The following is a 17441-nucleotide window of genomic DNA, read 5'->3' as shown; positions in this document are numbered from 1 at the left end:
TGAGCAGCAGGCTGAGAAGACTCATGGGCATTTGGTTGCTACTCAGGATAGGAAGAGGAAGTATGTCAATGCCCACAGAGTGGATCATTAGTTTTCTATTGGCGACCATGTGTTTTTTAGAGTGCATCCGTGGAAGAGTCTGATCCGTTATGGAAAGGGTTCTAAGTTGGTGCCTCATTTTGTAGACCCTTTTGAGATCCTTGAGAGGATAGGACCTATTGCCTACCATCTTGCCTTGCCACTGAGTCTATCCCGCATCCACAATGTCTTTCATGTTTCTATTCTTTGACCTTATCAACCTGATGTGACCCATGTTCTTGATTGGAATGCTTTGCAAGTCGAGGACGGGCAACTGTCCATGGAGCCTGTGCACATTCTTCAGCATCAGGATTTGACCCTCAGGGGTCATACCATCGAGCAGGTAATGGTCCTATGGGATCCAAGTGATGAGAACACAGTGACATGGGAAGATGCAATGAAGATGAGAGAGCTTTATTCTTATCTGTTTTAGGCTTCTAGGAGTAAGCCTAGGCTTGGGGGGGAGGATGTAGTACCCCTCCTTGATCAACCTCTTTTTGTATGATTTGATTTACTTCAGTGACTATTTAGTGGAACATTATTGTATATTTATTCAGATTATATGTGATATTATTTCATACATTATCTGGATGTATGGTCTATGCCTTTATGTAGTAGTTCAGTGCTTATGATTAATGCTAATTTATGGATCATTATCATGGACTGACACTTTTACCTTATATGTGCGATATGTTATTTATATGTTGCATGTTTGCATATGTATGGGATGCGAGGAGATGATTTTCCTTCACTCACTCCGGTGAGACATGGAATGTCACAACTCTCCTTCATCAGTGTGTGTGTCGTGTCTGTATATATATATTTGTCTATATGCACGTCTGGTTCTTTGGTGTAGGACATTGCAGGTACTAGTACCAGATAGGTATGGGGTATTGACTCCACCTAGTTTCATAGGTCTGAGCGTGCCTTATATGTCCGATGGGAGTGGAGGAGATAGTTATTGTACCCTAGCTTGACCATAGTTACACTCGTATGAGTATTGTTAGTCGGTTGTCTTTTTCTATCTGGCTGGTATGCGAGTCATAGTGCTTTGGTTTGGTCATTTGTGAGTCATCATTTGATTATCCTTTGTTGTGCATGCTTATGTCTATTTAAATGGTTATTTAATTGAATGGTTATGTTATCTCATGTTGGCATAGTTAGTTAATTATTATGCTCTGAGATTATTGATTTAATTAAATTAATGATTTGCTAGATTAAATGGTTAAATGTCTTATTTCATTGTGTAAAGTTGCATTAATATATATTGTGGAAGGAATTAAATAATTGCCTAGCCATTTAAATGATTTATGCTTATGTTGAAAGAAAGTATTTTGGAAAATAGAAAATAAAATAAAAAGCTTTTCTTTTTACCTTTCCATTTAACTTTTTCATTTTAATTGTTGGAAAAGAATTGTTTTTGGAAAAAGGTAAATCTGATTACTTTTAAATTTTTAAAATATTTAAATCTGATTGTCTGGGTAACTTTTAACCTAGAAAGTTTAGGTTAAAAGATATTTTTCCATCTATTCCTAAGGAGGGAATGGGAAGGAGAAGAAGCGGAATTTTTTTGGAGAGAAATTCTGGAAAAACTTCCTAGGCGAGCTGGAGATTCAACCTGGTTTGCAAGACTGGGAATTTTTCATCTCTTTTCTTTCTATTTCTTCAAGGTTGGAGGATCTCTTCTTGTTTTGAAATTTGATATTTGAATTTTTCAGTTTGCTTTGTGTGTGTTGAAATTATCCAAATCTTCTTGTAGATTCATGTGGAATGATTGGAATGGAAGAAAGAGTATTTATTATTGTTGGTTTTGTGAAATTTATATCATATGTTTGCATTTAGGAAAGAAATGGTTCATTTCTCTATTTTTTGTTTTCTATTTGTTCATGGAAATCAACTTCTGGAATTACCTCTTCTCTTTGGAATAGAATGAACTAGATTTAGCTTGTTGTGTGCTTTCTAGTATCTAGTTGCCCTAAATTTGGAGTTCTTGTGGGATTTTATTTCACCATTTGCCTTATTGGTAAATATCCATTTGAAATTTGTATTAGGCATTGTGTATGTGTGTGCCTGTGAAATGATCTGGGAATGAATCGTTTTCATGATTGAAATGATTTTGTGGCATATTCGTTTCTGAATGCTTTGGGAGGCATGTATTTTATTTATTTTGTAGACTTACCCTACCCTGTGGCAAGCTAGTCCCACCATGCAGGTTGATAGTGTCTGCTCCCCATAGGTAGCAGTACTATCGATCGGCAGCACCGCTACTAGTTGGTAGCAGTGCTATCGGTCGGTAGCAACTGCCACCGACGGTAGCAATTCTATCGATCGGTAGTACCGCTACCGATTGGTAGCAGTGGTAATGTTTGGTAGCGGCACTACTGGTTGGTACGCCCATTACTAGTCATAGTGGTACTACTGACAAGTAGTGTCTATTTCCTCGACAGCAGCACTACTATGGGTTGGCCTTGGCCACTGCTTGACCTTGTACCCTTACTGCTACAAACCGATTTATGCAATGAACTTAATTTTTATAAAGTGGAATATATTTGAAAGTGGTTTTAGTGTTAAATGAAATGGTGATTTTTCATGTGATTTTTATTATGTAGTTTAATAAATTTATCAAAGGAAATCAAGGCATGAATTAGGAATTCAAATTGGTTAATTTTGATATATTCTGGAAATGAATTAAATGCCTGTTGGGAATTCATGTTTTTATTCGGTTGAGTATGTGACATGAATTTTATCCTTGATGGAATATTGATTTGGAAATTGAATGGATGTGAATGGTAAAAGAGTGTTTTATTTAATTTTCAATCAATGATGTTGCAAGTGCTTATGATGCTGAATTTCTCAAAGGTTGTCTGATTGCAGACTTAGTGAAAATTAGATTCCCTTGCAAGAGTTATATTGTGATATTTCTGGTATGTGGTTCAGTCATCCCGTGGTGGTGTATTTGGTACCTTTGACCAAGTGATATATGTTGGCTTCACTATCTTAACCATGTAGTGTCTTTGCCTTATGGTTAGCCAAGAGTCAGTATGTCCTTGTTTGACCACTTGTTACTGGTAGTGGTGTTATGGCTATCTGTTTTGCCATAGGGTCCTCGGGGAGTGACCATGTTTTTTTAGTGTCCTTTGAGAGAGTGGCTTTCGCTTGGGATTTGCACCCAAATTGGTAGGCAATACGACCCAAGGAAAGTCAGATAATAAGTGATAATCTAATTAACTGATTAGGTTGGTAGTTTATAACATTAATAAAGATAATGTACCTCACGCATAGGTGAGTGCTTGTATTGAGGATCATAATGTAGTGAGAAGGCCTGGAATGGCAAACCATCCACCTTATCTTCACAAAAGGCTAGAAGGTCTGCATGAGACTTAGTTGGAGCCAGAGGTTTGGGAGAGGTTACCAGGATAGAGAGCCGGGACCTGTGAGGGCCTATCGAGGTAAGAATCAAGCTATGCGATGACACTCTCTCTTTAGGTTCACTTGTGTGTGTGATGTCGGGTAACTTGTGTTTTGTGTGGTCGAGTCACTTGTGTAATTGTGATATTGAGTCACCTGGATTATTGTGGAGTCTCTTTGTGTTGTCATGGTGTTGTATTGTTTTATCAACCATGTCATGCTTTTGCTTGCTTGAGGGTCCTCAGCTTCCTCCTAGCATGGTGGGGGGATTCCATTTTGGGAATTACATTGTTGAGTGGTAGTGCCACTTCCCATCGGTTGTTCTTGTTCGTACCTTCATGCAAGGATTAGCTTCGCAGGTGTTTCTGTGGATTGTGGCTCTTGCTTATCTCATGTTTTGGATATTATTGTTGTTTAGAGATGCTTGTGGTCATTGTATCATGATCTTTTGTAACTTTGTAATTGGTTAAGTTGTATCTTTATATGTATATTGAGAAGCCATGTATTGGAAGAGTAATGTAATCCTAAGATTGGGATGTTATTTATCAGTTTCCTTTATGATATGTGTAAATTCTTATTGAAGTGGAATTATATTGTATCCTTTCAATCTTTCAATGGTGTAATCTGTTATTGCTTATGGATTCTTGTGATCATTGAGTTAATGATGGATTATTGGATTAACCTTAATTGTGGAATTTATCTTTTGATTTTTATTCTTTGTTGGTAACCCTTAAGGAGTTCTGGTGTAAGTCTTTCACTTGTGTTATCGTGCATGTTGTGTGTTATGCACTTATTATGTTTATACTTTTTTTTTTTAAATAAAAAAATTGTTTCACCCTTGTTGTGGTTTTCCTCCGGGGTTCCTAGCGGTGCATTACACTCTCCTTGCCCATATAAGTGAATCTTTGTATTTGGGGGAGTAGCTTGTACTATGGTAGTTTTATGTTCCTCAATAAGCCTTGTATTTTTCCTACTCCAACATGCTTGTGGATTTTGTGGGACTAATTCCTAACCTTAATTTTCTCATGGCATAGCACAACAACGTAGGTAAAAGGATGACAACATGATTCTATTTATCTAAGGACACTAGTACCGAGAGTGGACATTAGTTTTCCTATAGGATGCTAATATATTAAAAGGAATAAGGCTTGTCATGCTAGAATCATCCTTCGATATGTGCATCCTAACATGGTGCCTTCATCAAATTTTGTTGTCCTATTCTTTAGCACTTGCTTAACATGATTTTTAGGGTCATGGAGGAGTAGTTTGAGTGTATCAAAGTTGTCAAATATACTTTCTAAGTGAAGGGAACCTTTGAGGTGACACGTATGTGTCTTGAGTGATTTTCTTTTTGTTGAGTGCATCCAATTGGCTTTTATTATTTGGAAGAAACTACTTGCCACACATATATATACATACATATATATATACACACACACATACATACATACATACATATATATATATATATGTATGTATATATTTATACATACATATTAATATATATATACATACATACATATATATATACATATATATATATATATATACATACATATATATATATATATATATACATATACATATATATACACACACACACACACATATATACATGCATATATATATATGTATGTATATGTATGTATACATGAACACACACACACACACACACACACACACACACACACACATATATATATGTATGTGTGTGTGTGTGTGTGTGTGTGTGTGTGTGTGTGTGTGTGTGTGTGTGTGTGTGTATACATACATACAGACATATATACATACATATATATATCTGTATATATATATGTGTGTGTATATATGTATGTATATGTATGTATATATGTATGTATGTATGTATACATACATATATATACAGATACATATATACATACATATATATATACATATATATACATATATATACACACACATATATATACACAAATATATATATATCTATGTATATATATATACATATATATGCACACACACATATATATACATACATACATATATAGATACATATATATACATATATACATATATATACATATATATATATATATACATATATATATATATGTATGTATGTATGTATACATACATATATATACATATATATATATATATGTATGTATACATACATATATATACATATATATACATATATATATATGTATGTATGTATACATACATACATATATATATATATATATATATATATATATATATATATATATATATATATATATATATATATATATATATATGATCATGTTATCCTAGCCCGAGAAATACTTATTTTATGAAAGATGCCTCCTAGGGGTAGTAGTAGAGGTAGAGCTTGTGAAACCTAATAGAGCCCAAATCGATCCAAATCAGAGGGCTAATTAGGAGGATCATTAGGATGGCTGTCAACAAGTGTATCATGTCAAAGATGAGAGAGGAGGTTTGAATGGTTGACATGGGGTTTCATAGATGCATAATATCCTTTAGGATACAATAGATCAAGTTGGCCATTGATTACTGTTATATCATGAGGATTCTTACCTAATAAATAAAGTTAATTAGGATAATAGTGGAGATCAAGAGTTTTCTTAGAGACTAATTCATTTGAGAGTTGAGAATGGGAGAGATTGAATGTCTCTTCATAGGAGGGGTTGACCAAAGGTAGATGAGGATAAAATTATTGCAATACACATGAAAGACCCTCTTAATGCCCATCCATGCACTTGTGATGGTTAATGTTAAGGTACTTGGGTAAAAAGTGATGTTTTGATAGGGTAAAAGGACAAAATTGTGTCACACTTTTATAATGGAAGTGGCCAACACAACTAAAAATATTTAATTTCGATTGAATAAAAGTGAAATTTCTAAATTGAATTTCCAAATGATGTAAACTGATGAAATGTAGAAATACTAATGACATTTATTTATGTTAATTTTTCAATTTAAAAAAATTGATATATTTTTATACATTCAAAGAGATTTCTTTATTGTTTAAAAATGATAAACATCAAGGGTCCTACTCGGTGTCACAAAAGAAAAGAAAAAACACTTATTTTTTCATGATTTTAATTTTTCAAATACATGAAACATATATGATGTTGGCAATTGACACTCAATTGGTTGGTTTCACTATGTTGTCATTGATGGAAACATGATATCTTGTTCCGACTTCATGTTTTGGTTCACTTGTGTATCGACAGGTGGTCCATAGACACTACACTGGCATTGGCACCAGCAGGATAGAAGGATTTCTTTGGTTACCGACAATATAGGTTGATATGGTTTAGAATAAGGTTATCAGTATCGAAGGCTGACATCTCTTGGATCCAGCATCGGAAATTGATTTTGATTTTCATGTATTTATGTTATCTAGCCGACATGTATATTGATATTGTAATTATCTTTGTAAGCCAACATAAAGCATGATAAGTTGTATAGGGTATATAGGTCAGTTCGATTAGATCATTTTGATATTGATATGGTAAGGTAAATTTAATGGAGATGTGGATGTGATATGATGTGAAATATATCAGAGAGATCATGTATGTGAGGATATTTATGTAAGGGTTTAGGGTTTCAGACCAGAACAGACAATGCTTAACCAGAACTATATTCTCACAGAGAAGATTCTATCTTAGCAGTTCACTCACTTTTCCGGATTGTAGTCTAGTTTTATATGTAGTTAGTGAGGCTTCTTTTGTGATTGAGAAATTCTCTCTAGGTTGTAAGCCTTCCTACAAGTGCATGCCCCTTATATTTTATAATATCTCTTCATATTGCCAGTGGATTGATATTGTGGGTCACAAATCCCATTGTTATTTTTCATCTTTGAAGTTTTCCATGAGTAATTTTGTGTGTTATGGTTCTCATTTATCTGATTGTCTTATTGATTGCTTTACTTCTTTCAATTTTGTATGTACCGGTATACTGGTTGGTGTAGGCATGTTTAAATAAGGATAAAATTGAACTTTCCTGTATAACACTGAGTCACCCCCCCTGCCTCTCAGCGTTATTGGATTCCAACAATTGGTATCAGAGCCTTGTGCCTCAGAGGAAATTTAATAGCTTGATGGAGATCTTGAATCCAAAATCCATGGACATAGGTTTGGAGAAGCAACTTGAGATGGCACTTGAAGATTATGATGTTGAGAGGTTGAATAACTTAAAACTACAAGATGAATTGAATTCTGCTAAGGAATTCATTCTTGTCCTATAGGAGAGGTTGTCATCTATTCAAGCTATAAGGAAGGAACTTTTGCAAAATTAGGATGATGAAGACAAAGATATAGTTATGGAACAATGTCATAAATTTAGTTAGGAGAACATGGTTATCATAAATGAAATGCAAGATAAACTATGAGGATGTCCAAGGAGATTGAAGACCAAAATAAAAAGGAATAAAATCTTGTTGTATCTTTGAAGAACAAATTTGAAGAATGTGGTACGTTGGTTCATGAGAATGATATGTTGAGAACTGATTTAGTACAATCCCAGAGTAATGAACAAGATCTTGAGAGACAAATGATAATTCTGAGAGATGATATAACTACTACAAGTGAGTATAAAGAAAAATTCAAGATTATTTCAACATAGCTAGATGAGTTATTGAAGAGACAAAGGCAGATTCGAGATTCCAGTGGACTTGGATTTGAGAAAGGACAGAGTTTCGATACTGCTAATGAAGATCAAAACCATAAGGCACCGGTAAGGTAGTTTAATGCCTATAAATTTAATGCTAGATGTTTTGTTTGAAATAGATTTGGCTGCATGGCTAGGCAATTTAGAAACAAAGCAAATCAGAACCTTGATTCTACTCCCTGTCAATATTCTAAATGTAATAAGTATGGTTATAAGATAGAACATTGTAGAATGAATTTTAAATGCTATGCATGTGGAAAATTTGGACATATGGCTAATCAATGCAGGTCAACCAATTATACTAGTTTTAGCAAAGAAATTAAAAAGAAAAATGTTACATGTTATGCATGTAATGAGTTTGGACATATTGCTAAATTTTGTAGAAACAAAAATCCACCAGTTGGCAATGAAGGATCAAATAAGAAAGGAAAAGTGAAGATTAGTGAAATCCAGCAAGATCATACTCAAAGATGGGTTAGGAAGACTGCAAAACAATCAGCATATGGGAATGCACTAGTTACTTATTTGACAGAGAAGGTTGCTCCTACACCTACAGGTAGCTCATTTAGTAACTGAGGCAGATGCCTTAGTTGTAGGCAAAATTCATGAAGATGCTTCATATGCACATTGGAAATGCTTATCCGACATTGGAGATGTTTTGCTTGAGATCCGGTATCTTTCATCGGAAGCCATTGATGTCAATGAAAGATTAGGGTTTTTCTTGGAGGATAAAAGGTCAAATTCACTTCATTTTTTATCACCTTACATTCAGAGTGATTAAAGGCAATTCAGAGAGATCAGATATCTTCTTGAGTGATTTCATCAACAACTAGAAAAAATTGTTAAGGTTTCCATCAAAAGCGATCAACAGTTATTTTTATTTAATCATGGAAGTGTGAGCATCATCTATTCCTATCTTTGTTGCAAATCCAACTATAGTAGAGGTCAAGGACTATCCTAGGCCAATTTTCAAGCGGTATCTGCATGCGGCTACCCTAGAAGATTCTGTTGGAGCATTTTCCCATGTTTTGGAGAGAGTTGTTTATGTTGAGGATGTTAGGGAATACATACACTATCACATTAAGGATTTGGGGACTTCTCATATAAACATGTACATGAGAAAGCTTATGGGAGATTCTAGAAAGATCAAACCAACATACAAACACATTGAAGACTTAGGGTTTACTGACATTCTGGACATTGCAGAATTCGAAGATGAAATCATAGGTATGTTTTGAGAAGAGTACATGGGGAGTTTATCTGGCTGGATAGACCTTACAAGATCACAAAGGAAGTCATTAGGGAAATCACTAGTTTGCCACAGGTTGGGGAACATCTAGATAAGAAGGTTTCAAATGATTATGTCAACAAAATTACTGGTGCAACATCCGATAGGAGATCTATGAGAATCAACACTATTACTGACATAGACATTAGATTCGATAGCATGATCATTAGGTGTAAGGTAACTTAGTCAAATGGACTGAATTCTATTTCTAGCTCCTACATTTTTGTAGCTTACAAAATGATGAGAGAAAATAATAAATTGGATCTATGTAGTTAGATGTTAGATGAATTATTAATAAACCTAGGGAAGATTAAAGGTGAAAATAAAGGGACTTTCCTGTATGGAAACTTGATTGTCTTCTTAATGTTATTTTTCATGAATGACACTCTCGGATTTGGGAAGAGACAATGGGCATTTGATATCCTCATAGGGAGTCAATTGAAACAGTCAACTACTACTTTAGGCAGTCAAAGATATGATAAAGTATGGGGACATTTTAAGGGATTCTAGAAGTCCATGAAATCTAGAGAAAGGGTTCCTAAGCATATTGTTGAAAAATACTCAATCAACATATGCTTCATGGTGAAGAAAGATGAAACACTTATGGAAGCAGTTAAGCCCTGGAAGATATGGATTGAGGAAATGGGCTATGAAGTTGATGCATAGAGCCTTGATTCTTATGCAAAGATGTTGATTGATGCACCTATTGATGAGGTTGAGAAGCCCTGTGGTACTGCAAAAAGGAAAGGCAAGAAAGTTTGTTGAGAAGGTTTCACAAGACATCAAAATATTAATTGATGATGTCCCAAAGAAAGGAAAGAAGAGGAAGGAACTAGAAGTGTTCATTGAGTCTATTACAATAGAGTCTGAATCTAAGGATGACACACCCTTGGCATTCAAAAGGGTTGTAAGGAAGAAAACAAAGGAAATCAAGGTAGAAGCTAAAAAGAAACCGGTTAGGAAAGTCACATTCAAGACACCGGCATAGAAGCAAGCACCAAAAGCAACACCTTTAGTTCGATCCAGTACTGCAAAAAGGAAGAAGAAGAATGACATTCACATGGCTATTCAATTTGGTAATGTTCCACCAAAAACTTGTGCAAAATCAGTAGATGAAATAACTAAGGATGACATGATAAAGAATGTACAATTTTACTATGATCGTTTAGAGAATGATGAACAAAGAGAGGTAGAGGAAGGAGTATTATTATATTTAGATATTTATAAGAAAGCCTTGATAGAAATTGAAAGCCAAATACTAGAAGAATTGTATAATATGTTAGATGCTAGAAGACTGTCATCTATGGAAGAAGACAAACACATAAGAATTCAAGAATTGTTATCTATTTGTGTTTCTATTACTCCAGAGAAATTAGATAGGACACTTGAGGTGGAAAATAGAAAAGTCTTTGACAACAAACATAGAATAACCAGTCTTATGTTAGGAAGAGTAAATGAAATAATAAAGGAGACTCAAAAGGCATGGGTTAAGTTCTTTGAAGAGAACAGAGGTTTCTTTACTACATCGGAATCAAAGACAAACACTGCAGGCACCCCAGTTGAAGCAAAAGGAAAGGGTATTATGGGTACTTCACCCTCAATTTTGAAAAACATTAAGATAGTGGAAATTAAGCCCCCAGTAGATACAAATGTACAGACAAATATTGAGATACCGACAAACACAGAAAGTATAAATGTTGATATTGTACAGGATACGAATGTTGAGAACAACAGTCCTCTAGATACAAATGCACAGGTTGAGGTTACAGTTCCTATAGAGGAACTGATAGTTACAGAGACTGGACCAAGTGGCAAAGCCACCAGTGCAAGCAAGGAAGCTATAAAGGATAAATCATCAGAGGAGAAGAAAGGGGAATTAGGCAAGGAATCGGTAGTCGGTCCATCATTGTTGTCAGTTGACATCTCACAGATTTTAAAGAAAAACATAATTGAGATGAGTCCTATTGAACTCATGATGATGGTTGCAGATTAATTAATGAAGGAGGGATCTATGTTAAAAGGGATTATTGATCAGTCTATCACTATTTTATAGAGACTAGTCCTAGAATGCAAGATTGACAGGGAAGCGAGCGCATCTGGCAAGCTTCATCTTCAGACAATTACTGAGCACATTTCAAAGGATTTTCAATCCTTGCAGTACATTTCAAATTGACAAGCACTAGGGAAGTCTACACAGGCTAAAAGAACTGCATTTGATCAAGTGATTGAATCTAAGAAAAACTAGATTTTTGAAAAGATGAAACTGGTAGATAATTCTTTGAAGCAATGTACAAATATTTATAGGGTATGTTGTAACACAGATGTACTTACAGTTAATATAGATAAGAAGATTAAGGAATTTCAGGAGAAAATTGCAAGTATAGCTAATTCTTTTGATGGATTGACTTCATTGACTACATCCATTGATGATCAAATTTTGGTTTTGGAAGCCCAAATTTTTGGTCATGAGAAAGAAAAGAACAAAATCATAAGAGCAAAATTCTGAGAGGCTTGGTGAGTCACCGGTTCGATTCATTCAGTTTACATAAGGAGTGCATGGATATGGTTGGAAAACCCACACCGATAGAGATAAGTGAGAAAGAATCATTTGCTCATATACTAAATGGACTTGTTTCTATTTCAGACACTTTTAATTCTGGTTGGGATTCTTATCTTGAGCTATTAGAGAAGGCATATATGGAAATTTTCAAATTTGTTAAGCTTCGGTAAGATATTTTGGGATACTCATTGTACAGTTTTGGATCTTTGTCATTCTTTTTAGTATTTTTTATGGCATTGATGTCAAAGGGGGAGTGATATAGATGTGAAAAAGAATAGAAGGAGAATAGAAGGATTTGTATACATTAGGGGGAGTATGGAGTATTTTGCATAGATGAATATTCAGCTCAGGGGGAGCAGACATGATGAAATTGGCAAATGAAACCATGACCATTTTTCATATGAGTGTTGCCATCAATACCAAAGGGGGAGATTGTCGGCAATTGACACTCAATTGGTTGGTTTTACTATGTTGTCATTGATGGCAACATGGTATCTTGTTCCAGCTTCATGTTTTGGTTCACTTGTGTACCGGTAGACACTTCATAGACACTACACTAGCACAGACACCGGCGGGATAGAAGGATTTCTATGGTTACCGAGAATGCAAGCCGACATGGTTTAGAATAAGGTTATCGATATTGGAGGCTGACATCTCTTGGATCCGGGATAAAAAATTGCTTAATATTTTCATTTATTTATGTTATCTAGCCGACATGTATATTGATATTGTAATTATCTTTGTAAGCTGACATAACGCATGATAAGTTGTATAGGGTATATAGGTCAGTTGGATTAGATCATTTTGATATCGATATGGTATTGTAAATGTAATGAAGATGTGGATGTGATATGATGTGAAATATATCAAATAGATCATGTATGTGAGGGTATTTATGTAAGGGGTATTCTGGTAAAGGGTTTAGGGTTTTAGACTAGAATAGGCAGTGCTTAACCGGAACTGTATTATGGCATAGAAGATGTTATCTTAGTAGTTCACTCACTTCTACGGATTGCAATCTGGATTTATATGTAGTTAGTGAGGCTCCTTTTGTGATTGAGCAGTGCGCTTTAGGTTGTCAGCCTTCCCACAAGTGCAGGCCCCTTATAATTTATAATATCTCTTTATATGACCAGTGGATTGATATTGTGGGTCACAAATCCCACTGTGCTTTTTCCTCTTTGAGGTTTTTCACGTATAATTTTGTGTCTTATAGTTCTCATTTATGTGATTGTCCTATTGATTGCTTTACTTATTTCAATTTTGTATGTATCGGTATACCGGTTGGTGTATGCATATTTTAACAAGGCTAAAATTAAAATTTTTGATATAACACTGATTCACACCCCTGCCCTCTCAGTGTTATTGGATTCCAACATATGCAGTGCTATAAAAAAGAAAAATTAAATTTTGATGTATACTTTTCTTGTAATAAATTTTTCAAGTCCAACATAGTTGAATTTGGTAGTTTTCATTCGGTGTCATATTTTGTCTATTAAATTTATCATTATGAAAAAACAAATTATACCCTTTTGGAGAATATTCTCTCATCTAGTGAAAAATATATTTTGTAAAATTTTAAATATCATTTAATTATTAATTTTTAAATTTCAAATCAGCCTCTTTTCAAACTTAGAAAACCTACTTGCAATATTTAAAAAATAAAATATATTAAAACTAATCAAAACATAAATAAAATTATTGTCTAGATTCCTGAATTTGAGCTCTATAAAAGGGTATTTTCCTATTTTTGTAAAAAAAATTGCCTGAAGAAAAATACAATAGAATTGAAAAGTTTTGGAAATGCAGAGGAAATGGTGATTCAATTGCCACATCACATGAAACATGGACAGTTGACCAAACTAGGTTCAGCCAAACTAAGTAGTTTGGCCGAACATATTGGTTTGAAAATAGCTTCGGTCGAACTAATTTTGACTGAACGTATTGTGCCATTTAGGCACCACATGGCCACCACATAGGTTAACTCAAACCTAGTTCAATGGAACTTGTTTAGTTTGCCTCAAGTGTGACACATTAGTGTCCTTTAGCTTACTATGAATCCCTATGGAAGTAATACAATGGATCATTATTTTGTCAATTATCATAGGGGTTGTGCTTGTACATGGTGGCATTTGGAGGAGTAGAAGCTCCATCTTAGCATTGCTTCAATATTATGGGAGATATTCCTAGAGATATGCTATGCATATTTCCTTTCAAATAACTATCACTGGAAGTGTGTAGATGAATTGCATGAGTTGTGTTATATGTGCATGGTTGTAGATCACTATGAACATGACTTATTTCAACTTAAGTAGTATGGTATTATTTATAACGATGATTGTATATTAATTTATAATTTTTTTCATGGCCTTCATACTTAGATCAGTAGTCGTTTATGGTTGTTTAAACCCAAGAATTTGGAAGTTGCAAGAAGAACTTGGCTAAGGGGCATGGAAGTCAAATAAAACTATAGATTGGGAGTGTACATCCATTAAAATAGGTTCTCAAGGCACTCAATATGATCCCATTAGATCATCTAAGGAACATTTTATAACTTCTATATTAGGTCGTTAGAAACAATAATAGACATAGAGGTGTCATTATGCTCCTAGAGTGGGTAAGGTTCATATGTCTTATTTGTTAGAGACCAGAATGGGTGTCATGCAAAATTATTACAACATATTCAACCTACATAGACTAGTCAACATAGGTCGAGTAGGGTTAGGTTCTATTAGTCTCGTACACCTTGCCTAGGATGTAGGTTTTGTAGAGTATGATGTTACACTTATGATCAACATGGTCACATGTCAATTCATTATACTCAGAGATTAGTTTTAGGAGGTAGCTAGAGAAAGGCTACTTAAAAGCCTACAGTGGGGAATGTTGGGAGATCTCAAAGGATATTTGTGGTGGTTTCTAACCATTAGGATAAGAAATAAGGTATAATAAGTAAGACATTACGCATATTGTTTGGAATTCTTATCTCTATTCTATTTGATTTTGGTCCTTCAGATTCTTTAATATCCCCAATTTTTGTGGTAAGACAAGAGAATATTTGGTAGGTTGATTTGGATACTAGTATTAAAGTAGCCATAGACTCCCTAGTTTGTAGTTGTGTGTTTAATTTAGGAACCTTCATGCTCACCAATGACCCACAAATTGTACCTTTAGGATCTTATGGGATTGAATTGCCTATGGATTGGTTTGAGTCTCATTGAACTTGTGTAGATTGCTAGTGTAAGTTAATTAAGTGTTTGGATAATTTGGGTGAGTGATTTAAGCTTGTTAGGGTCCAAAGACCCATATTCCTTTTTATGAGCTCGACTACATAGATGAACCAAAGTATGTGAGGGCATTGTCAGTTGTTTGCAATCACTATGACTAATTTATTATTGAGGATGATATTTATGAGGTATCTCTTGTTTATCATGATATCCTTCATGTTTTTTTAGATTTGTTTTTGAGCTAGATCCCAAACATGATAGCTGAGTAGGGTATAAAGTTTCAGAATTATCTTGTTCTTGGAGAAGTTTTCCTTTGTTGGGTATTGTATTGTATGACCACTCAGAAGTGAAGAGAGTTTAATTTATAATTTTTGTTGTTGGAGAAGAGACACATACATTCTATTGTTTTCTATTTGGGAGAAAAATTTATCCATGAAGAAGGGTGGGTCTCTTTGACTGTGCATAGATTACCAATACTAGAATAAGATATGGTGAAGAACTAATATGCCTTGCTAAGGATAAATTATTTGTTCAATTAGATGTGGGGAGCCAAATTTTTTCTCTGAGATTGACCTCAAGTTAGGGTATCATTAGCTTGAGATTCAAGAGACCAAAATTCATCAAACCAAATTATGTACTCATTATGGGTAATATGAGTTTATGATGGTCCCATTTTGGTTGATTAATACTCCATCAATTTTCATGGGTTTGATGAATCTAATATTTATCACCTACCTCGACTGGTTTTCTATTGTCTTCCATGATGATATTTTGGTTTATTTGAGGATAGTGGATGAACATGATCTTGTGAATGTGAGGTTTATGGTGTATCAATATCATTGTCATTGATGTCAACATACTAATTGTTTGTTTCAATAATTCTTTTTTGCTCTAGAAGTGTACATAGTGATGATGATGATGACCAATAGTGTTTGTAGTGCTCTACATTTCTCCACATATTCAGTTTTGATAATGATATATTGGGTTTATTCTATTCATGTCTTTACCTTTGTTATTTTAATTTGATACATGATGATATTCTCTGGAGACATGGTCATAGATGTGGTCATTCCATGTCCAATCGACCTTGAATGTTCTAATTTTTGCTTCAATGATTATGGTGTATAGATAACATGTTGTTCTGGTTGATATAGTGAATTGTGGTGTGGTCCACTTCTCATTCCTTTCCACCATGGGAATGTTTAGTTTAGACCTATTTCACATTGGATTTCAATAAAACTCTTTGTCTGACTTGAGAGACCTCTATTTTAGATATTAGTATTTGTTAGCAGCAATCAAGAAGGAAGACTGAGAGGGGGGATGAATTGAAGTCCTCACCAGAATACCAAACTTAATCACAAAGAACAGATCTGATAAATTGGAGTAATAAAATAGATAAGAAAATTAATAGCACCACCCACAACACCAATATTTTGATGTGGAAAACCCACTTAAGGGAAAAACCACAGTGGAAACTACCAATACTAAGATGATACTCTGCAATAGTATGTATTAAAATTACAATAGGGAATCGACATACATTCAGGCACACTACCTCACTGCTCAAATATAATGGCCCAGAAGGCTACAACCCTAAGGAAATTCTCATTGACTTACAACAAGATTCAGACTACAATCCAGAACAAATCAACTAAAATAATGACATCTCCAAATGCCCAATTACAGTTCTAGTTAAGAACAGTTTTCTACCCTGCAACACCAATCTCACCTCAAACTCAAAAATGAAGGATAAATCACTTGTTCGTAAATAAACCTCTCTGATAAAGAAGACACAACATCGCCTCCTAAATTACATGACTATATCAGCTATATATACAAATCATCAACCTTGACAACAATGTTGACTAAACCCTCAACCCTTAATTACAAAATCACATCACACGATACAAAGATCGACCATCGGTCCAATACAGTTATTTATAGAGCATAAAATGGTCCTAAATCAAATTCCCAAATACTCAACTCTACCTAAAATCATGCCAATATCAACCGCATAACATGAAGAACATCATCAGTTGATAGAAACTAGCAAGAACTCTTACAATGATCAATGCAAATCGCCAAAACAAATAGGAAATGACTAAGAGATACCAGTAAGCATGTTAGAATCATCAGGAACAACTAAAGCAACACCACAAGTATCAAATCTTCATTAGTCAATGTCTTAAAGCTCAAGAACACAACCAATCAGCAAGTGTCACAAAGA

The sequence above is a fragment of the Cryptomeria japonica genome, chromosome 4, assembly GCF_030272615.1.
Source record: "Cryptomeria japonica chromosome 4, Sugi_1.0, whole genome shotgun sequence".
NCBI lineage: Eukaryota > Viridiplantae > Streptophyta > Pinopsida > Cupressales > Cupressaceae > Cryptomeria > Cryptomeria japonica.
Note: the sequence above shows the minus strand (reverse complement) of the source record.